At 47.5% G+C, this 27,443-nt stretch overlaps 1 protein-coding gene across 1 annotated transcript in view; it reads left to right on the plus strand.

The window, feature by feature from the left end:
- The window catches only part of dynlt2b (dynein light chain Tctex-type 2B), an 832,392-nt gene that overhangs the window by 553,745 nt on the left and 251,204 nt on the right, over window positions 1-27,443 (plus strand). The gene's annotated exons all lie outside the window — the stretch shown is intronic.

A 27,443-nucleotide genomic window follows, 5' to 3' on the forward strand; every position in this document is an offset into this window, starting at 1 on the left:
CCCTGAACAGGCGCCGGAATGTGGTGACTAGGGGCTTTTCACAGTAACTTCATTTGAAGCCTGTTGTGGACCAGGGTTTAGAGAACCCCAAAGTGTATCATGGAGTTCACCTGACCCACAACTTTTAATAGATTGTGGTATGGGGAGCACACGGCCCACTCTACAGGTGTGATGCAAACACAAATCTACAGAACTTTTAAATCAAAACAATGTTTATTTATAAGATCAGTTAACCCTTTATAAACCCACAGTAAACATCTTAACAACTATCAACACCAATAAATCCCCAAAGAATACAGGGCGGGTTTCTCCCAGGATGAATCCCCGCAAACGGTCCCCGCCGGCGCGCGATACTCCGGCCCGGATGGGCCGAGTGGCCGTAAGAAAAGAGCCGAGTCCCGCCGGCCCAGAGCAGGTTAGAACGGTGCCGGCGGGACCTCAGCGTGGAAGGGTCACGTGGGGGGGGGGGGAGGGGGGTCTGACCCCGGTCGGGGGTGGAGGGGGGGGCCTCAGATGTGGCCTGGCCCGCGATCAGGGCCCACCGATCGGCGGGCCGGCCTCTGTGGCTGGGGGCCTCCTTTCCTACGCGCCGGCCCCTGGAGTCCTGCGCCATGTTGCGTCGGGGCTGGCGTATTGAAGGCCACTGCACATGTCCGCGTTGGCGCCGGCGTAACTGCACATGCGCGGATCCCGTGGCGCACAGTTCGCGCCGGGATCTGCAGCTGGAGCGGTCCGAACCGCTCCAGCCGCCGTGCTGGCCCTCTGGAGGGGCCAGAATTAGTCCTGGGAGCGGCCCGTTCACGCCTTCGTAAGACACGACGCCGTTTACGATGGCGTGGACACTCTGCCGCGGGATGGGAGCATCCCGCCGACAGTACTCGATAGATAACCCTTAATAAATTCCCAAACAATATCCGGAAGACAAAAGACCCCTTTTAACACAGAGATCAGGTTTAAATTCACTATTGAGAGCAGTCAGCACTTTGAAATCACCCAATTGATTTGGAGACAGTCTTTAGTTTGCAGAGAGAGATCCTCATGCAGCTCCTGGCTTTGCCTGCAGCTATCCAGCTCTCAAAACAAAACTAAAACACCCCCTGTAGCAAACAGCCTAAAACGAAAGTAAAGCAGACAGACATCCCAGCTCCACCCACTCTCTGACATCACTGCAGCTCTCTAATAAACCCCCATTTCTTAAAGGTACATGCACTACAGCTGTTCTCTAAACCCCCATTTCTTAAAATGACACCTCCCCCCCCCCCCCCCCCACCAAGAAAAATAAATAAACCATCAAATTCAAGATGGTATCATTTTTCACCTTTTCACTTTCCTGTAAGAAATATGGACAATGAATATACGTTTTTTTAAACAAAACAAAACACGCAAACATTTAATAATAAGTCGATTTTTATTCTTCTTCCTCCAACTGGAATCGTTCTCGATTGACAGTCTCGTTGAACAAGGGGGTCTTTGCACGATGCATCCACTTCTCTACGCCTCGGCATTTCTCTTTAAAGTTTAATCTTTAGTTCAATCTGATCACAGAGTCCCTTGTAATTCTCCAACACAGGAGCATTGGTCATCACAGCTTTCAGATCATCAAATGCCTGTTGAAACTCCGCAGTCCACTGAGATTTTCTAAGTTTCTTCAGCAAGTCCATCAGTGGAGCAATCACGCTACAAAAACTGAGCACAACTGTTTGATCAAATCCATTTATGCCAAGAAATCGCATGATTTCCCTTTGTGTCGAGGGTATTGGAAACTCCTCAATAACTTTTGTTTTCACATCCCGTGTGACCATTCGACCCTGTCCAATTGTATGGCCAAGGAAAGTGACTTGGGCTTTTCCAAGTTCACTTTTGGCTAGGTTTACCACCAAACCCGCCTCCTGAAGTCGATCGAATAACTCCATCAGATGTTTTAAATGTTCTTTCCATGTCTGGCTGAAAATTACTGCGGGGAGGTTGGGAAAATTCCATCCATTATTCCTAGATTTAATCCCAATGATTTGATTTGATTGATTTGATTTATTGTCACATGTACCGAAGTACAGTGAAAAGTATTTTTCTGCGGCCGAGGGAACGTACACAGTACGTACATAGTAGACAAAAAGAATAATCAACAGAGAACATTGACAAATGGTACATTGACAAACAGTGATTGGTTACAGTGCGGAACAAGGGGCCAAACAAAGCAAATACATGAGCAAGAGCAGCATAGGGCTCGTGAATAGTGTTCTTACAGGGAACAGATCAGTCCGAGGGGGAGTCGTTGAGGAGTCTTGTAGCTGTGGGGAAGAAGCTGTTCCTATGTCTGGATGTGCGGGTCTTCAGGATTCTGTACCTCCTGCCTGATGGAAGAAGGCAATGCCTGGGTGGGAGGAGTCGCTGACAATGCTGGCTGCCTTGCCGAGGCAGGGGAAATGTACACAGATTCAATGAGGGGGTGGCAAGTTTGCGTGATGTTTGAGCTGAGTTCACCACACTCTGCAGTTTCTTGCGATATTGAGTTGTGTAGTGTGGGATAAGTCTAATAAACACAGCAAAAACAAAATTAAAATTTAGTTATTGAGAGTGAGTTAAAAAAAATCAAAAGAATCAACTGAGAGGAAATAAAAGGAAAAACATTTCTCTCTGACTCATCGCATGGCTGGGAGATAAAAACAAAGAAAATTTTTATCTCCATTTGTTCCTTTGGGATGAAAGCTTTTTTTTGATAAATGCTTAAAATGTAATTGATGGAGTGTGATTCATGGTCTGATTAATGGCGAGGCTGAACTCACAGAATCATAAAATCATTCATTCCAAGAATTGTTCAATGGAAGTTATCCTGCCTCCAGGTTTTAGCAGAATTCCCCCTGTGGTCAATTAAACATAGATCGACAGGAGAGAGAAATGACTCACACTCACACAAACTCACACTCACACAAACTCGCACTCACACAAACTCACACTCACACAAACTCACACTCACACAAACTCGCACTCACACAAACGCGCACTCTCACTCGTACTCTCACTCAAACTCGCACTCACACAAACTCGCACTCACACAAACTCGCACTCTCACAAACTCACACTCACACAAACTCGCACTCACACAGACTCACACTCACACAAACTCGCACTCACACAAACGCGCACTCTCACTCGTACTCTCACTCAAACTCGCACTCACACAAACTCGCACTCACACAAACTCGCACTCACACGAACTCACACTCACACAAACTCACACTCACACAAACTTGCACTCTCACAAACTCACACTCACACAAACTCGCACTCACACAAATTCGCACTCACACAAACTCACACTCTCACAAACTCGCACTCACACAAACTCACACTCTCACAAACTCACACTTTCACAAACTCGCACTCACACAAACTCGCACTCTCACAAACTCGCACTCACACAAACTCACACTCTCACAAACTCGCACTCACATAAACTCGCACTCTCACAAACTCGCACTCACACAAACTCGCACTCTCACAAACTCGCACTCACACAAACTCACACTCTCACAAACTCGCACTCACATAAACTCGCACTCTCACAAACTCGCACTCACACAAACTCGCACTCACACAAACTCACACTCACACTCACACAATCTTACATACACAAACTCGCACTCTCACAAACTCGCACTCACACAAACTCGGACTCTCACAAACTCGCACTCACACAAACTCGCACTCTCACAAACTCGCACTCACACAAACTCACACTCTCACAAACTCGCACTCACACAAACTCGCACTCACACAAACTCGCACTCACACAAACTCGCACTCACACAAACTCGCACTCTCACAAACTCGCACTCACACAAACTCGCACTCACACTCACACAATCTTACATACACAAACTCACACTCACACAAACTCGCACTCACACAAACTCGCACTTACACAAACTCGCACTCACACAAACTCGCACTCTCACAAACTCGCACTCACACAAACTCGCACTCTCACAAACTCGCACTCACACAAACTCACACTCTCACAAACTCGCACTCTCACAAACTCGCACTCACACAAACTCGCACTCACACAAACTCGGACTCTCACAAACTCGCACTCACACAAACTCACACTCACACAGACTCGCACTCTCACAAACTCACACTCTCACAAACTCGCACTCACACAAACTCGCACTCTCACAAACTCGCATTCACACAAACTCACACTCACACAGACTCGCACTCTCACAAACTCACACTCTCACAAACTCACACTCTCACAAACTCGCACTCACATAAACTCGGACTCTCACAAACTCGCACTCACACGAACTCGCACTCACACAAACTCACACTCTCACAAACTCGCACTCACACAAACTCACACTCTCACAAACTCGCACTCACACAAACTCGCACTCACACAAACTCGCACTCACACAAACTCACACTCTCACAAACTCGCACTCACACAAACTTGCACTCTCACAAACTCACACTCACACAAATTCGCACTCACACAAACTCACACTCACACAAACTCGCACTCACACAAACTCACAATCTCACAAACGCGCACTCACACAAACTCGCACTCACACAAACTCACACTCACACAAACTCACACTCACACAAACTCACACTCTCATTCGCACTCTCACTCAAACTCGCACTCACACAAACTCACACTCACACAAACTCACACTCACACAAACTTACATACACAAACTCACACTCTCACTCGCACTCTTACTCAAACTCGCACTCACACAAACTCACAATCACACAAACTCACACTCACACAAACTTACATACACAAACTCACACTCTCACAAACTCGCACTCACACAAACTCACACTCACACAAACTCACACTCACACAAACTTACATACACAAACTCACACTCTCACTCGCACTCTCACTCAAACTCGCACTCACACAAACTCAAACTCACACAAACTCACACAAACTTACATACACAAACTCACACTCTCACTCGCACTCTCACTCAAACTCGCACTCACACAAACTCACACTCACACAAACCCACACTCACACAAACTTACATACACAAACCCACACTCTCACAAACTCGCACTCACACAAACTCGCACTCACACAAACACGCACTCACACAAACTCGCACTCTCACAAACTCACACTCTCACAAACTCATACTCACACAAACTCACACTCACACAAACTCGCACTCACACAAACTCGCACTCACACAATCTCACAATCTCACAAACTCGCACTCACACAAACTCACACTCACACAAACTCGCACTCTCACTCGTACTCTCACTCAAACTCACATTCACACAAACTCGCACTCACACGAACTCGCACTCACACAAACTCACACTCACACAAACTCACACTCACACAAACTCGCACTCTCACAAACCCGCACTCACACAAACTCACACTCTCACAAACTCGCACTCACACAAACTCGCACTCACACAAACTCGCACTCACACAAACTCGCACTCACACAAACTCGCACTCTCACAAACTCGCACTCACACAAACTCGCACTCACACTCACACAATCTTACATACACAAACTCACACTCACACAAACTCGCACTCACACAAACTCGCACTTACACAAACTCGCACTCACACAAACTCGCACTCTCACAAACTCGCACTCACACAAACTCGCACTCTCACAAACTCGCACTCACACAAACTCACACTCTCACAAACTCGCACTCTCACAAACTCGCACTCACACAAACTCGCACTCACACAAACTCGGACTCTCACAAACTCGCACTCACACAAACTCACACTCACACAGACTCGCACTCTCACAAACTCACACTCTCACAAACTCGCACTCACACAAACTCGCACTCTCACAAACTCGCATTCACACAAACTCGCACTCACACAGACTCGCACTCTCACAAACTCACACTCTCACAAACTCACACTCTCACAAACTCGCACTCACATAAACTCGGACTCTCACAAACTCGCACTCACACGAACTCGCACTCACACAAACTCACACTCACACAAACTCACACTCTCACAAACTCGCACTCACACAAACTCGCACTCTCACAAACTCACACTCACACAAATTCGCACTCACACAAACTCACACTCACACAAACTTGCACTCACACAAACTCACAATCTCACAAACTCGCACTCACACAAACTCGCACTCACACAAACTCACACTCACACAAACTCACACTCACACAAACTCACACTCTCATTCGCACTCTCACTCAAACTCGCACTCACACAAACTCACACTCACACAAACTCACACTCACACAAACTTACATACACAAACTCACACTCTCACTCGCACTCTCACTCAAACTCGCACTCACACAAACTCACAATCACACAAACTCACACTCACACAAACTTACATACACAAACTCACACTCTCACAAACTCGCACTCACACAAACTCACACTCACACAAACTCACACTCACACAAACTTACATACACAAACTCACACTCTCACTCTCACTCAAACTCGCACTCACACAAACTCAAACTCACACAAACTCACACAAACTTACATACACAAACTCACACTCTCACTCGCACTCTCACTCAAACTCGCACTCACACAAACTGACACTCACACAGACCCACACTCACACAAACTTACATACACAAACCCACACTCTCACAAACTCGCACTCACACAAATTCGCACTCACACAAACTCACACTCACACAAACTTACATACACAAACTCACACTCTCACTCGCACTCTCACTCGCACTCTCACACAAACTCACACTGACACAAACTCACACTCACACAAACTTACATACACAAACTCACACTCTCACTCGCACTCTCACTCGCACTCTCACTCAAACTCGCACTCACACAAACTCACACTCACACAAGCTCGCACTCACACAAACTCACAATCTTACAAACTCGCACTCACACAAACTCACACTCACACAAACTCGCACTCTCACTCGTACTCTCACTCAAACTCACACTCACACAAACTCGCACTCACACAAACACGCACTCACACAAACTCGCACTCTCACAAACTCACACTCTCACAAACTCACACTCACACAAACTCACACTCACACAAACTCGCACTCACACAAACTCGCACTCACACAATCTCACAATCTCACAAACTCGCACTCACACAAACTCACACTCACACAAACTCGCACTCTCACTCGTACTCTCACTCAAACTCACACTCACACAAACTCGCACTCACACGAACTCGCACTCACAGAAACTCACACTCACACAAACTCACACTCACACAAACTCGCACTCTCACAAACCCGCACTCTCACAAACTCACACTCACACAAACTCACACTCTCACAAACTCGCACTCACACAAACTCACACTCACATAGACACGCACTCACACAAACTCGCACTCTCACAAACTCACACTCTCACAAACTCACACTCACACATACTCGCACTCACACAAACTCGCACTCACACAAACTCACACTCACACAAACTCTCACTCACACCAACTCGCACTCTCACAAACCCGCACTCACACAAACTCGCACTCACACAGACACGCACTCACACAAACTCGCACTCACACAAACTCACACTCACACAAACTCACCCTCTCACAAACTCGCATTCACACAAACTCTCACTCACACAAATTCGCACTCACACAGACTCGCACTCACACAGACTCACACTCTCACAAACTCACACTCTCAGAAACTCACACTCACACAAACTCGCACTCTCACAAACTCACACTCACACAAACTCGCACTCACACAAACTCAAACTCACACAAACTCGCACTCACACAAACTCGCACTCTCACAAACTCACACTCACACAAACTCGCACTCACACAAACTCGCACTCACACAGACTCAAACTCTCACAAACTCACACTCACACAAACTCGCACTCTCACAAACTCACACTCAAACAAACTCGCACTCACACAAACTCGCACTCACACAAACTCGCACTCTCACAAACTCGCACTCTCAGAAACTCGCACTCACACAAACTCACACTCTCACAAACTCACACTCACACAAACTCGCACTCTCACAGACTCGCACTCACACAAACTCACACTCACACAAACTCACCCTCTCACAAACTCGCATTCACACAAACTCGCACTCACACAACTCTCACTCACACCAACTCGCACTCACACAGACTCGCACTCACACAGACTCACACTCTCACAAACTCACACTCACACAAACTCACACTCTCACAAACTCACACTCACACAAACTCACACTCACACAAACTCACACTCACACACACTCGCACTCTCACACAAACTCGCACTCACACAAACTCGCACTCACACAAACTCACACTCACACAAACTTACATACACAAACTCACACTCTCATTCGCACTCTCACTCGCACTCTCACTCGAACTCGCACTCAAACAAACTCACACTCACACAAACTTACATACACAAACACACACTCTCACTCGCACTCTCACACAAACTCACACTCTCACAAACTCACACTCACACAAACTCACACTCACACAAACTCACACTCACACACACTCGCACTCTCACACAAACTCGCACTCACACAAACTCGCACTCACACAAACTCACACTCACACAAACTTACATACACAAACTCACACTCTCATTCGCATTCTCACTCGCACTCTCACTCGAACTCGCACTCAAACAAACGCACACTCACACAAACTTACATACACAAACTCACATTCTCATTCGCACTCTCACTCGCACTCTCACTCGAACTCGCACTCAAACAAAAACACACTCACACAAACTTACATACACAAACACACACTCTCACTCGCACTCTCACACAAACTCGCACTCACACAAACTCGCACTCACACAAACTCGCACTCACACAAACTCGCACTCACACAAACTCGCACTCACACAAACTCACACTCACACAAACTCGCACTCTCACAAACTCGCACTCACACAAACTCGCACTCTCACAAACTCACACTCACACAAACTCACACCCTCACAAACTCACACTCACACAAACTCGCACTCTCGCTCGCACTCACACAAACTCGAACTCACACAACTCACACTCACACAAACTCGCACTCACACAAACTCACACTCACAAAAACTCACACTCACACTAACTCGCACACACACAAACTCACACTCTCACAAACTCGCACTCACACAAACTCGCACTCTCACAAACTCACACTCACACAAAGTAGCACACACTCAAACTCACTCTCACTCAAACTCGCACTCACACAAACTCACACTCACACAAACTTACATACACAAACTCACACTCTCACTCGCACTCTCACTCGCACACTCACTCAAACTCGCACTCACACAAACTCGCACTCACACAAACTCGCACTCACACAAACTCAACCTTGCACTCACACAAACTCACACTCACACGAACACACACTCACACAAACTCGCACTCTCACTCGTACTCTCACTCAAACTCACACTCACACAAACTCGCACTCACACAAACTTACATACACAAACTCGCACTCTCACTCAAACTCGCACTCACACAAACTCACACTCACACAAACTTACATACACAAACTCACACTCTCACTCGCACACTCACTCAAACTCGCACTCACACAAGCTCGCACTCACACAAACTCGCACTCACACAAATTCAGCCTTGCACTCACACAAACTCACACTCACACGAACTCACACTCACACAAACTCGCACTCTCACTCGTACTCTCACTCAAACTCACACTCACACAAACTCGCACTCACACAAACTCACACTCACACAAGCACGCACTCACACAAACTCACAATCTTACAAACTCGCACTCACACAAACTCACACTCACACAAACTCGCACTCTCACTCGTACTCGCACTCAAACTCACACTCACACAAACTCGCACTCACACAAACTCGCACTCACACAAACTCACACTCACACAAACTCACACTCACACAAACCCGCACTCTCACAAACTCACACTCACACAAACTCACACTCTCACAAACTCGCACTCACACAAACTCACACTCACACAGACACGCACTCACACAAACTCGCACTCTCACAAACTCACACTCTCACAAACTCACACTCACACAAACTCACACTCACACAAACTCGCACTCACACAAACTCGCACTCACACAATCTCACAATCTCACAAACTCGCACTCACACAAACACACACTCACACAAACTCGCACTCTCACTCGTACTCTCACTCAAACTCACACTCACATAAACTCGCACTCACACAAACTCGCACTCACACAAACTCACACTCACACAAACTCACACTCACACAAACCCGCACTCTCACAAACTCACACTCACACAAACTCACACTCTCACAAACTCGCACTCACACAAACTCACACTCACATAGACACGCACTCACACAAACTCACACTCTCACAAACTCACACTCTCACAAACTCACACTCACACAAACTCGCACTCACACAAACTCGCACTCACACAAACTCACACTCACACAAACTCTCACTCACACCAACTCGCACTCTCACAAACTCGCACTCACACAAACTCGCACTCACACAAACTCGCACTCTCACAAACTCACACTCACACAAACTCGCACTCACACAAACTTGCACTCACACAGACTCAAACTCTCACAAACTCACACTCACACAAACTCGCACTCTCACAAACTCACACTCAAACAAACTCGCACTCACACAAACTCGCACTCACACAAACTCGCACTCTCACAAACTCGCACTCTCAGAAACTCGCACTCACACAAACTCACACTCTCACAAACTCACACTCACACAAACTCGCACTCTCACAGACTCGCACTCACACAAACTCACACTCACACAAACTCACCCTCTCACAAACTCGCATTCACACAAACTCGCACTCACACAACTCTCACTCACACCAACTCGCACTCACACAGACTCGCACTCACACAGACTCACACTCTCACAAACTCACGCTCACACAAACTCACACTCTCACAAACTCACACTCACACAAACTCACACTCACACAAACTCACACTCACACACAAACTCGCACTCACACAAACTCGCACTCACACAAACTCACACTCACACAAACTTACATACACAAACTCACACTCTCATTCGCACTCTCACTCGAACTCGCACTCAAACAAACTCACACTCACACAAACTTACATACACAAACACACACTCTCACTCGCACTCTCACACAAACTCACACTCTCACAAACTCACACTCACACAAACTCACACTCACACAAACTCACACTCACACACACTCGCACTCTCACACAAACTCGCACTCACACAAACTCGCACTCACACAAACTCACACTCACACAAACTTACATACACAAACTCACACTCTCATTCGCATTCTCACTCGCACTCTCACTCGAACTCGCACTCAAACAAACGCACACTCACACAAACTTACATACACAAACTCACATTCTCATTCGCACTCTCACTCGCACTCTCACTCGAACTCGCACTCAAACAAACTCACACTCACACAAACTTACATACACAAACACACACTCTCACTCGCACTCTCACACAAACTCGCACTCACACAAACTCGCACTCACACAAACTCGCACTCACACAAACACACACTATCACAAACTCACACTCACACAAACTCGCACTCAAACAAACTCACACTCTCACAAACTCGCACTCACACAAACTCACACTCACACAGACTCGCACTCTCACAAACTCACACTCACACAAACTCGCACTCACACAAACTCACACTCTCACAAACTCGCACTCACACAAACTCACACTCACACAGACTCGCACTCACACAAACTCACACAAACTCGCACTCACGCAAACTCACGCTCACACAAACTCACACTCACACAATCTTACATACACAAACTCACACTCTCATTCGCACTCTCACTCGCACTCGCACTCACACAAACTCACACTCACACAAACTTACATACACAAACTCACACTCTCACTCGCAATCTCGCTTGCACTCTCACTCGAACACGCACTCACACAAACTCACACTCTCGCACAAACTCGCACTCACTCTCACAAACCTGCACTCACACAAACTCACACTCTCACTCGAACTCGCACTCACACAAACTCACACTCACACAAACTCGCACTCACACAAACTCACACTCACACAAACTCGCACTCTCACAAACTCGCACTCACACAACCTCGCACTCTCACAAACTCGCACTCACACAAACTCACACCCTCACAAACTCACACTCACACAAACTCGCACTCTCTCTCGCACTCACACAAACTCGCACTCACACAAACTCACACTCACACAAAGTCGCACTCACACAAACTCGCACTCACACAAACTCACACTCACAAAAACTCACACTCACACTAACTCGCACTCACACAAACTCACACTCTCACAAACTCGCACTCACACAAACTCGCACTCTCACAAACTCACACTCACACAAAGTAGCACACACACAAACTCACACTCACACAAACTCGCACTCAAACAAACTCGCACTCACACAAACTCACAATCTCACAAAATCACACTCACACAAACTCGCACTCTCACTCGCACTCACACAAACTCGCACTCACACAAACTCACACTCACACAAACTCGCACTCACACAAACTCACACTCTCACAAACCCGCACTCACACAAACTCACACAAACTCACACTCACACAAACTCGCACTCACACAAACTTGCACTCACACAAACTCGCACTCACACAAACTCACACTCTCACAATCTCACACTCACACAGACTCGCACTCACACAAACTCACACTCACACAAACTCGCACTCACACTCACACAAACTTGCACTCTCACTCGCACTCACACAAACTCGCACTCACACAAACTCACTCACACAGACTCGCACTCTCACAAACTCTCACTCTCACAAACTCACACTCTCACAAACTCACACTCACACAAACTCGCACTCACATAAACTCACACTCACACAAACTCGCACTCACACAAACTCGCACTCACACAAACTCACACTCACACAAACTCACACTCACACAAACTCACACAAACTCGCACTCTCACAAACTCGCACTCACACAAACTCGCACTCTCACAAACTCACACTCACACAAACTCGCACTCACACAAACTCACACTCACACAAGCTCAGACTCACAGAAACTCGCACTCTCACAAACTCGCACTCTCACAAACTCGCACTCTCACTCGCACTCACACAAACTCACACTCACACAAACTCGCACTCACACAAACTCGCACTCACACAAACTCGCACTCACACAAACTCACACTCACACAAACTCGCACTCACACAAACTCGCACTCACACAAACTCGCACTCACACCGCACTCACACAAACACACACTCTCACAAACTCACACTCTCACAAACTCGCACTCTCACAAACTCGCACTCACACAAACTCGCACTCACACAGACTCGCACTCACACAAATTCGCACTCACACCGCACTCACACAAACTCGCACTCACACAGACTCACACTCACACAAACTCACACTCACACAAACTCACACTCTCAAAGACTCGCACTCACACAAACTCGCACTCTCACAAACTCGCACTCACACAAACTCGCACTCACACAAACTCACACTCACACAAACTCGCACTCTCACAAACTCGCACTCACACAGACTCACACTCACACAAACGCGCACTCACACAAACTTGCACTCATACAAACTCACACTTACACAAACTCACACTCACACAGACTCGCACTCACCCAGACTCGCACTCACAGAGACTCGCACTCACACAAACTTACATACACACACTCACACTCTCACTAGCACTCTCACTCGCACTCTCACTCAAACTCGCACTGACACAAACTCACACTCACACACACTTACATACACAAACTCACACTCTCACTCGCACTCTCACTCGCACTCTCACTCAAACTCGCACTCACACAAACTCACACTCACACAAACTTACATACACAAACTCACACTCTCACTCGCACTCTCACTCGCACACTCACTCAAACTCGCACTCACACAAACTCGCACTCGCACAAACTCGCACTCACACAAACTCAGCCTTGCACTCACACAAACTCACACTCACACGAACTCACACTCACACAAACTCGCACTCTCACTCGTACTCTCTCTCAAACTCACACAAACTCGCACTCACACAAACTTACATACACAAACTCACACTCTCACTCGCACTCTCACTCGCACTCTCACTCAAAATCGCACTCACACAAACTCACACTCACACAAACTTACATACACAAACTCACACACTCACTCGCACTCTCACTCGCACTCACACAAACTCGCACTCACACAAGCTGGCACTCACACAAACTCGCACTCACACAAACTCAGCCTTGCACTCACACAAACTCACACTCACACGAACTCACACTCACACAAACTCGCACTCTCACTCGTACTCTCACTCAAACTCACACTCACACAAACTCGCACTCACACAAACTCACACTCACACAAGCTCGCACTCACACAAACTCACAATCTTACAAACTCGCACTCACTCAAACTCACACTCACACAAACTCGCACTCACACAAACTCGCAATCACACAAACTCACACTCACACAAACTCACACTCACACAAACCCGCACTCTCACAAACTCACACTCAAACAAACTCACACTCTCACAAACTCGCACTCACACAAACTCACACTCACACAGACACGCACTCACACAAACTCGCACTCTCACAAACTCACACTCTCACAAACTCACACTCACACAAACTCACACTCACACAAACTCGCACTCACACAAACTCGCACTCACACAATCTCACAAACTCCCACTCACACAAACTCACACTCACACAAACTCGCACTCTCACTGGTACTCTCACTCAAACTCACACTCACACAAACTCGCACTCACACAAACTCGCACTCACACAAACTCACACTCACACAAACTCACACTCACACAAACTCGCACTCTCACAAACCCGCACTCTCACAAACTCACACTCACATAAACTCACACTCTCACAAACTCACACTCACACAAACTCACACTCACACAGACACGCACTCACACAAACTCGCACTCTCACAAACTCACACTCTCACAAACTCACACTCACACAAACTCGCACTCACACAAACTCGCACTCACACCAACTCGCACTCTCACAAACTCGCACTCACACAAACTCGCACTCACACAAACTCACCCTCTCACAAACTCGCATTCACACAAACTCTCACTCACACAAACTCGCACTCACACAGACTCGCACTCACACAGACTCACACTCTCACAAACTCACACTCTCACAAACTCACACTCACACAAACTCGCACTATCACAAACTCACACTCACACAAACTCGCACTCACAAAAACTCAAACTCACACAAACTCGCACTCACACAAACTCGCACTCTCACAAACTCACACTCACACAAACTCGCACTCACACAAACTCGCACTCACACAAACTCACACTCACACAGACTCGCACTCGCACAAACTCGCACTCACACAAACTCACACTGACACAAACTCGCACTCACACAAACTCACTCTCACACAAACTCGCACTCACACAAACTCACACTCACACAAACTCACACTCACACAAACTCACAGAAACTCGCACTCACACAAACTCGCACTCTCACAAACTCACACTCTCACACAAACTCACACTCACACAGACTCGCACTCACTCAAACTCACACTCTCACAAACTCACACTCTCACACAAACTCGTACTCACACTCTCACAAACTCACACTCTCACACAAACTCGCACTCACTCAAACTCAGACTCACACAAACTCGCACTCACACAAACTCGCACTCACACAAACTCACACTCACACAAACTCACACTCACACAAACCCGCACTCTCACAAACTCACACTCACACAAACTCACACTCTCACAAACTCGCACTCACACAAACTCGCACTCACACAAACTCGCACTCTCACAAACTCACAATCTCACAAACTCACACTCACACAAACTCACAATCACACAAACTCGCACTCACACAAACTCGCACTCACACAATCTCACAATCTCACAAACTCGCACTCACACAAACTCACACTCACACAAACTCGCACTCTCACTGGTACTCTCACTCAAACTCACACTCACACAAACTCGCACTCACACAAACTCGCACTCACACAAACTCGCACTCTCACAAACCCGCACTCTCACAAACTAACACTCACACAAACTCACACTCTCACAAACTCGCACTCACACAAACTCACACTCACACAGACACGCACTCACACAAACTCGCACTCTCACAAACTCACACTCTCACAAACTCACACTCACACAAACTCGCACTCACACAAACTCGCACTCACAGAAACTCACACTCACACAAACTCACACTCACACCAACTCGCACTCTCACAAACTCGCACTCACACAAACTCGCACTCACACAAACTCGCACTCACACAAACTCACACTCACACAAACTCCCACTCACACAAACTCGCACCCTCACACAAACTCGCACTCTCACAAACTCGCATTCACACTCACACTCACACAAGCTCGCACAAACTCGCACACACACAAACTCACACTCTCACACAAACTCACACTCTCACAAACTCGCACTCACACAAACTCTCACTCATACAGACTTGCACTCTCACAAACTCACACTCACACAAACTCGCACTCACACAAACTTAGACTCACACAGACTCGCACTCTAACAAACTCACTCGAACAAACTCACCCTCGCACTCACTCAAAAAAACTCAGCCTTGCACTCTCACTCACACTCTCACTCACATTCACCCTTGCACTCTCACACAAACTCACACTCACACAAACTCGCACTCACACAAACTCGCACTCTCACACAAACTCGCACTTACACAAACTCACGCTCTCACAAACTCGCACTCACACAAACTCGCACTCACACAAACTCACACTCTCACAAACTCACACACTCACACAAACTCGCACTCACACAAACTCACACTCACACAGACTCGCACTCTCACAAACTCACACTCACACAAACTCGCACTCACACAAACTCACACTCACACAGTCTCGCACTCTCACAAACTCACTCGAACAAACTCACCCTCGCACTCACTCACACAAACTCAGCCTAGCACTATCACTCACACTCTCACTCACATTCACCCTTGCACTCTCACACAAACTCACACTCACACAAACTCGCACTCACACAAACTCGCACTCTCACACAAGCTCACACTCTCACAACCTCGCACTCACACAAACTCGCATTCACACAAACTCACACTATCACAAACTCGCACTCACACAAACTCACACTCACACACACTCGCACTCACACAAACCCGCACTCACACAAATTCACACTCTCACAAACTCGCATTCACACAAACACACACTCACCCAAACTCGCACTCACACAAACTCGCACTCACACAAACTCACACTCACACAAACTCGCACTCACACAAACTCACACTCTCACAAACCCGCACTCACACAAACTCACACAAACTCACACTCACACAAACTCGCACTCACACAAACTTGCACTCACACAAACTCGCACTCACACAAACTCACACTCTCACAATCTCACACTCACACAGACTCGCACTCACACAAACTCACACTCACACAAACTCGCACTCACACTCACACAAACTTGCACTCTCACTCGCACTCACACAAACTCGCACTCACACAAACTCACTCACACAGACTCGCACTCTCACAAACTCTCACTCTCACAAACTCACACTCTCACAAACTCACACTCACACAAACTCGCACTCACATAAACTCACACTCACACAAACTCGCACTCACACAAACTCGCACTCACACAAACTCACACTCACACAAACTCACACTCACACAAACTCACACAAACTCGCACTCTCACAAACTCGCACTCACACAAACTCGCACTCTCACAAACTCACACTCACACAAACTCGCACTCACACAAACTCACACTCACACAAGCTCAGACTCACAGAAACTCGCACTCTCACAAACTCGCACTCTCACAAACTCGCACTCTCACTCGCACTCACACAAACTCACACTCACACAAACTCGCACTCACACAAACTCGCACTCACACAAACTCGCACTCACACAAACTCACACTCACACAAACTCGCACTCACACAAACTCGCACTCACACAAACTCGCACTCACACCGCACTCACACAAACACACACTCTCACAAACTCACACTCTCACAAACTCGCACTCTCACAAACTCGCACTCACACAAACTCGCACTCACACAGACTCGCACTCACACAAATTCGCACTCACACCGCACTCACACAAACTCGCACTCACACAGACTCACACTCACACAAACTCACACTCACACAAACTCACACTCTCAAAGACTCGCACTCACACAAACTCGCACTCTCACAAACTCGCACTCACACAAACTCGCACTCACACAAACTCACACTCACACAAACTCGCACTCTCACAAACTCGCACTCACACAGACTCACACTCACACAAACGCGCACTCACACAAACTTGCACTCATACAAACTCACACTTACACAAACTCACACTCACACAGACTCGCACTCACCCAGACTCGCACTCACAGAGACTCGCACTCACACAAACTTACATACACACACTCACACTCTCACTAGCACTCTCACTCGCACTCTCACTCAAACTCGCACTGACACAAACTCACACTCACACACACTTACATACACAAACTCACACTCTCACTCGCACTCTCACTCGCACTCTCACTCAAACTCGCACTCACACAAACTCACACTCACACAAACTTACATACACAAACTCACACTCTCACTCGCACTCTCACTCGCACACTCACTCAAACTCGCACTCACACAAACTCGCACTCGCACAAACTCGCACTCACACAAACTCAGCCTTGCACTCACACAAACTCACACTCACACGAACTCACACTCACACAAACTCGCACTCTCACTCGTACTCTCTCTCAAACTCACACAAACTCGCACTCACACAAACTTACATACACAAACTCACACTCTCACTCGCACTCTCACTCGCACTCTCACTCAAAATCGCACTCACACAAACTCACACTCACACAAACTTACATACACAAACTCACACACTCACTCGCACTCTCACTCGCACTCACACAAACTCGCACTCACACAAGCTGGCACTCACACAAACTCGCACTCACACAAACTCAGCCTTGCACTCACACAAACTCACACTCACACGAACTCACACTCACACAAACTCGCACTCTCACTCGTACTCTCACTCAAACTCACACTCACACAAACTCGCACTCACACAAACTCACACTCACACAAGCTCGCACTCACACAAACTCACAATCTTACAAACTCGCACTCACTCAAACTCACACTCACACAAACTCGCACTCACACAAACTCGCAATCACACAAACTCACACTCACACAAACTCACACTCACACAAACCCGCACTCTCACAAACTCACACTCAAACAAACTCACACTCTCACAAACTCGCACTCACACAAACTCACACTCACACAGACACGCACTCACACAAACTCGCACTCTCACAAACTCACACTCTCACAAACTCACACTCACACAAACTCACACTCACACAAACTCGCACTCACACAAACTCGCACTCACACAATCTCACAAACTCCCACTCACACAAACTCACACTCACACAAACTCGCACTCTCACTGGTACTCTCACTCAAACTCACACTCACACAAACTCGCACTCACACAAACTCGCACTCACACAAACTCACACTCACACAAACTCACACTCACACAAACTCGCACTCTCACAAACCCGCACTCTCACAAACTCACACTCACATAAACTCACACTCTCACAAACTCACACTCACACAAACTCACACTCACACAGACACGCACTCACACAAACTCGCACTCTCACAAACTCACACTCTCACAAACTCACACTCACACAAACTCGCACTCACACAAACTCGCACTCACACCAACTCGCACTCTCACAAACTCGCACTCACACAAACTCGCACTCACACAAACTCACCCTCTCACAAACTCGCATTCACACAAACTCTCACTCACACAAACTCGCACTCACACAGACTCGCACTCACACAGACTCACACTCTCACAAACTCACACTCTCACAAACTCACACTCACACAAACTCGCACTATCACAAACTCACACTCACACAAACTCGCACTCACAAAAACTCAAACTCACACAAACTCGCACTCACACAAACTCGCACTCTCACAAACTCACACTCACACAAACTCGCACTCACACAAACTCGCACTCACACAAACTCACACTCACACAGACTCGCACTCGCACAAACTCGCACTCACACAAACTCACACTGACACAAACTCGCACTCACACAAACTCACTCTCACACAAACTCGCACTCACACAAACTCACACTCACACAAACTCACACTCACACAAACTCACAGAAACTCGCACTCACACAAACTCGCACTCTCACAAACTCACACTCTCACACAAACTCACACTCACACAGACTCGCACTCACTCAAACTCACACTCTCACAAACTCACACTCTCACACAAACTCGTACTCACACTCTCACAAACTCACACTCTCACACAAACTCGCACTCACTCAAACTCAGACTCACACAAACTCGCACTCACACAAACTCGCACTCACACAAACTCACACTCACACAAACTCACACTCACACAAACCCGCACTCTCACAAACTCACACTCACACAAACTCACACTCTCACAAACTCGCACTCACACAAACTCGCACTCACACAAACTCGCACTCTCACAAACTCACAATCTCACAAACTCACACTCACACAAACTCACAATCACACAAACTCGCACTCACACAAACTCGCACTCACACAATCTCACAATCTCACAAACTCGCACTCACACAAACTCACACTCACACAAACTCGCACTCTCACTGGTACTCTCACTCAAACTCACACTCACACAAACTCGCACTCACACAAACTCGCACTCACACAAACTCGCACTCTCACAAACCCGCACTCTCACAAACTAACACTCACACAAACTCACACTCTCACAAACTCGCACTCACACAAACTCACACTCACACAGACACGCACTCACACAAACTCGCACTCTCACAAACTCACACTCTCACAAACTCACACTCACACAAACTCGCACTCACACAAACTCGCACTCACAGAAACTCACACTCACACAAACTCACACTCACACCAACTCGCACTCTCACAAACTCGCACTCACACAAACTCGCACTCACACAAACTCGCACTCACACAAACTCACACTCACACAAACTCCCACTCACACAAACTCGCACCCTCACACAAACTCGCACTCTCACAAACTCGCATTCACACTCACACTCACACAAGCTCGCACAAACTCGCACACACACAAACTCACACTCTCACACAAACTCACACTCTCACAAACTCGCACTCACACAAACTCTCACTCATACAGACTTGCACTCTCACAAACTCACACTCACACAAACTCGCACTCACACAAACTTAGACTCACACAGACTCGCACTCTAACAAACTCACTCGAACAAACTCACCCTCGCACTCACTCAAAAAAACTCAGCCTTGCACTCTCACTCACACTCTCACTCACATTCACCCTTGCACTCTCACACAAACTCACACTCACACAAACTCGCACTCACACAAACTCGCACTCTCACACAAACTCGCACTTACACAAACTCACGCTCTCACAAACTCGCACTCACACAAACTCGCACTCACACAAACTCACACTCTCACAAACTCACACACTCACACAAACTCGCACTCACACAAACTCACACTCACACAGACTCGCACTCTCACAAACTCACACTCACACAAACTCGCACTCACACAAACTCACACTCACACAGTCTCGCACTCTCACAAACTCACTCGAACAAACTCACCCTCGCACTCACTCACACAAACTCAGCCTAGCACTATCACTCACACTCTCACTCACATTCACCCTTGCACTCTCACACAAACTCACACTCACACAAACTCGCACTCACACAAACTCGCACTCTCACACAAGCTCACACTCTCACAACCTCGCACTCACACAAACTCGCATTCACACAAACTCACACTATCACAAACTCGCACTCACACAAACTCACACTCACACACACTCGCACTCACACAAACCCGCACTCACACAAATTCACACTCTCACAAACTCGCATTCACACAAACACACACTCACCCAAACTCGCACTCACACAAACCCGCACTCACACAAATTCACACTCTCACAAACTCGCATTCACACAAACACACACTCACTCAAACTCGCACTCACACAACAACTCGCACTCACACTCGCACTCTCACAAACTCGCACTCACACAAACTCACACTCACACAAACTCGCACCCTCACACAAACTCGCCCTCTCACAAACTCGCATTCACACTCACACTCACACAAGCTCGCACAAACTCGCACACACACAAACTCACACTCTCACACAAACTCACACTCTCACAAACTCGCACTCACACAAACTCACACTCACACAGACTCGCACTCTCACAAACTCACACCCACACAAACTCGCACTCACACAAACTCACACTCACACAGACTCGCACTCTCACAAACTCACTCGAACAAACTCACCCTCGCACTCACTCACACAAACTCAGCCTTGCACTCTCACTCACACTCTCACTCACATTCACCCTTGCACTCTCACACAAACTCACACTCACACAAACTCGCACTCACACAAACTCGCACTCTCACACAAACTCGCACTCACACAAACTCACACTCTCACAAACTCGCACTCACACAAACTCGCACTCACACAAACTCACACTCTCACAAACTCCACACTCACACAAACTCGCACTCACACAAACTCACACTCACACAGACTCGCACTCTCACAAACTCACACTCACACAAACTCGCACTCACACAAACTCACACTCACACAGACTCGCACTCTCACAAACTCACTCGAACAAACTCACCCTCGCACTCACTCACACAAACTCAGCCTAGCACTATCACTCACACTCTCACTCACATTCACCCTTGCACTCTCACACAAACTCACACTCACACAAACTCGCACTCACACAAACTCGCACTCTCACACAAACTCGCACTCACACAAACTCACACTCTCACAAACTCGCACTCACACAAACTAACACTCACACAAACTCGCACTCACACAAACTCGCACTCACACAAACTCACACTCTCACACAAACTCGCACTCTCACAAACTCGCACTCTCACGAACTCACACTCACACAAACTCACACTCACACAGACTCGCACTCTCACAAACTCGCACTCACACAAACTCACACTCACACAAACTCACACTCGCACACAAACTCGCACTCACACAAACTTACACTCACACAGACTCACACTCTCACAAACTCACACTCACACAAACTCGCACTCTCACATACTCACACTCACACAAACTCACACTCTCACACAACTCGCACTCACACAAACTCACACTCACACAGACTCGCACTCTCACAAACACACACTCACACAAACTCGCACTCACACAAACTCACCCTCGCATTCTCACAAACTCGCACTCACACTCACACAAACTCACACTCACACAAACTCGCACTCACACAAACTCGCACTCACACAAACTCACACTCACACAAACTCGCACTCTCACAAACTCGCACTCACACAAACTCGCACTCACACAAACTCGCACTCACACAAACTCACACTCACACAAACTCCCACTCACACAAACTCGCACCCTCACACAAACTCGCACTCTCACAAACTCGCATTCACACTCACACTCACACAAGCTCGCACAAACTCGCACACACACAAACTCACACTCTCACACAAACTCACACTCTCACAAACTCGCACTCACACAAACTCTCACTCATACAGACTTGCACTCTCACAAACTCACACTCACACAAACTCGCACTCACACAAACTTAGACTCACACAGACTCGCACTCTAACAAACTCACTCGAACAAACTCACCCTCGCACTCACTCAAAAAAACTCAGCCTTGCACTCTCACTCACACTCTCACTCACATTCACCCTTGCACTCTCACACAAACTCACACTCACACAAACTCGCACTCACACAAACTCGCACTCTCACACAAACTCGCACTCACACAAACTCACACTCTCACAAACTCGCACTCACACAAACTCGCACTCACACAAACTCACACTCTCACAAACTCACACACTCACACAAACTCGCACTCACACAAACTCACACTCACACAGACTCGCACTCTCACAAACTCACACTCACACAAACTCGCACTCACACAAACTCACACTCACACAGTCTCGCACTCTCACAAACTCACTCGAACAAACTCACCCTCGCACTCACTCACACAAACTCAGCCTAGCACTATCACTCACACTCTCACTCACATTCACCCTTGCACTCTCACACAAACTCACACTCACACAAACTCGCACTCACACAAACTCGCACTCTCACACAAACTCACACTCTCACAACCTCGCACTCACACAAACTCGCATTCACACAAACTCACACTATCACAAACTCGCACTCACACAAACTCACACTCACACACACTCGCACTCACACAAACCCGCACTCACACAAATTCACACTCTCACAAACTCGCATTCACACAAACACACACTCACCCAAACTCGCACTCACACAAACCCGCACTCACACAAATTCACACTCTCACAAACTCGCATTCACACAAACACACACTCACTCAAACTCGCACTCACACAACAACTCGCACTCACACTCGCACTCTCACAAACTCGCACTCACACAAACTCACACTCACACAAACTCGCACCCTCACACAAACTCGCCCTCTCACAAACTCGCATTCACACTCACACTCACACAAGCTCGCACAAACTCGCACACACACAAACTCACACTCTCACACAAACTCACACTCTCACAAACTCGCACTCACACAAACTCACACTCACACAGACTCGCACTCTCACAAACTCACACCCACACAAACTCGCACTCACACAAACTCACACTCACACAGACTCGCACTCTCACAAACTCACTCGAACAAACTCACCCTCGCACTCACTCACACAAACTCAGCCTTGCACTCTCACTCACACTCTCACTCACATTCACCCTTGCACTCTCACACAAACTCACACTCACACAAACTCGCACTCACACAAACTCGCACTCTCACACAAACTCGCACTCACACAAACTCACACTCTCACAAACTCGCACTCACACAAACTCGCACTCACACAAACTCACACTCTCACAAACTCCACACTCACACAAACTCGCACTCACACAAACTCACACTCACACAGACTCGCACTCTCACAAACTCACACTCACACAAACTCGCACTCACACAAACTCACACTCACACAGACTCGCACTCTCACAAACTCACTCGAACAAACTCACCCTCGCACTCACTCACACAAACTCAGCCTAGCACTATCACTCACACTCTCACTCACATTCACCCTTGCACTCTCACACAAACTCACACTCACACAAACTCACACTCACACAAACTCGCACTCACACAAACTCGCACTCTCACACAAACTCACACTCTCACAACCTCGCACTCACACAAACTCGCATTCACACAAACTCACACTATCACAAACTCGCACTCACACAAACTCACACTCACACACACTCGCACTCACACAAACCCGCACTCACACAAATTCACACTCTCACAAACTCGCATTCACACAAACACACACTCACCCAAACTCGCACTCACACAAACCCGCACTCACACAAATTCACACTCTCACAAACTCGCATTCACACAAACACACACTCACTCAAACTCGCACTCACACAACAACTCGCACTCACACTCGCACTCTCACAAACTCGCACTCACACAAACTCACACTCACACAAACTCGCACCCTCACACAAACTCGCCCTCTCACAAACTCGCATTCACACTCACACTCACACAAGCTCGCACAAACTCGCACACACACAAACTCACACTCTCACACAAACTCACACTCTCACAAACTCGCACTCACACAAACTCACACTCACACAGACTCGCACTCTCACAAACTCACACCCACACAAACTCGCACTCACACAAACTCACACTCACACAGACTCGCACTCTCACAAACTCACTCGAACAAACTCACCCTCGCACTCACTCACACAAACTCAGCCTTGCACTCTCACTCACACTCTCACTCACATTCACCCTTGCACTCTCACACAAACTCACACTCACACAAACTCGCACTCACACAAACTCGCACTCTCACACAAACTCGCACTCACACAAACTCACACTCTCACAAACTCGCACTCACACAAACTCGCACTCACACAAACTCACACTCTCACAAACTCCACACTCACACAAACTCGCACTCACACAAACTCACACTCACACAGACTCGCACTCTCACAAACTCACACTCACACAAACTCGCACTCACACAAACTCACACTCACACAGACTCGCACTCTCACAAACTCACTCGAACAAACTCACCCTCGCACTCACTCACACAAACTCAGCCTAGCACTATCACTCACACTCTCACTCACATTCACCCTTGCACTCTCACACAAACTCACACTCACACAAACTCGCACTCACACAAACTCGCACTCTCACACAAACTCGCACTCACACAAACTCACACTCTCACAAACTCGCACTCACACAAACTCACACTCACACAAACTCGCACTCACACAAACTCGCACTCACACAAACTCACACTCTCACACAAACTCGCACTCTCACAAACTCGCACTCTCACGAACTCACACTCACACAAACTCACACTCACACAGACTCGCACTCTCACAAACTCGCACTCACACAAACTCACACTCACACAAACTCACACTCGCACACAAACTCGCACTCACACAAACTTACACTCACACAGACTCACACTCTCACAAACTCACACTCACACATACTCGCACTCTCACATACTCACACTCACACAAACTCACACTCTCACACAACTCGCACTCACACAAACTCACACTCACACAGACTCGCACTCTCACAAACACACACTCACACAAACTCGCACTCACACAAACTCACCCTCGCATTCTCACAAACTCGCACTCACACTCACACAAACTCACACTCACACAAACTCGCACTCACACAAACTCACACTCACACAGACTCGCACTCTCACAAACTCACTCGAACAAACTCACCCTCGCACTCACTCACACAAACTCAGCCTTGCACTCTCACTCACACTCTCACTCACATTCACCCTTGCACTCTCACACAAACTCACACTCACACAAACTCGCACTCACACAAACTCGCACTCTCA

This window comes from Scyliorhinus torazame, chromosome 14, assembly GCF_047496885.1.
Source record: "Scyliorhinus torazame isolate Kashiwa2021f chromosome 14, sScyTor2.1, whole genome shotgun sequence".
Lineage (NCBI taxonomy): Eukaryota > Metazoa > Chordata > Chondrichthyes > Carcharhiniformes > Scyliorhinidae > Scyliorhinus > Scyliorhinus torazame.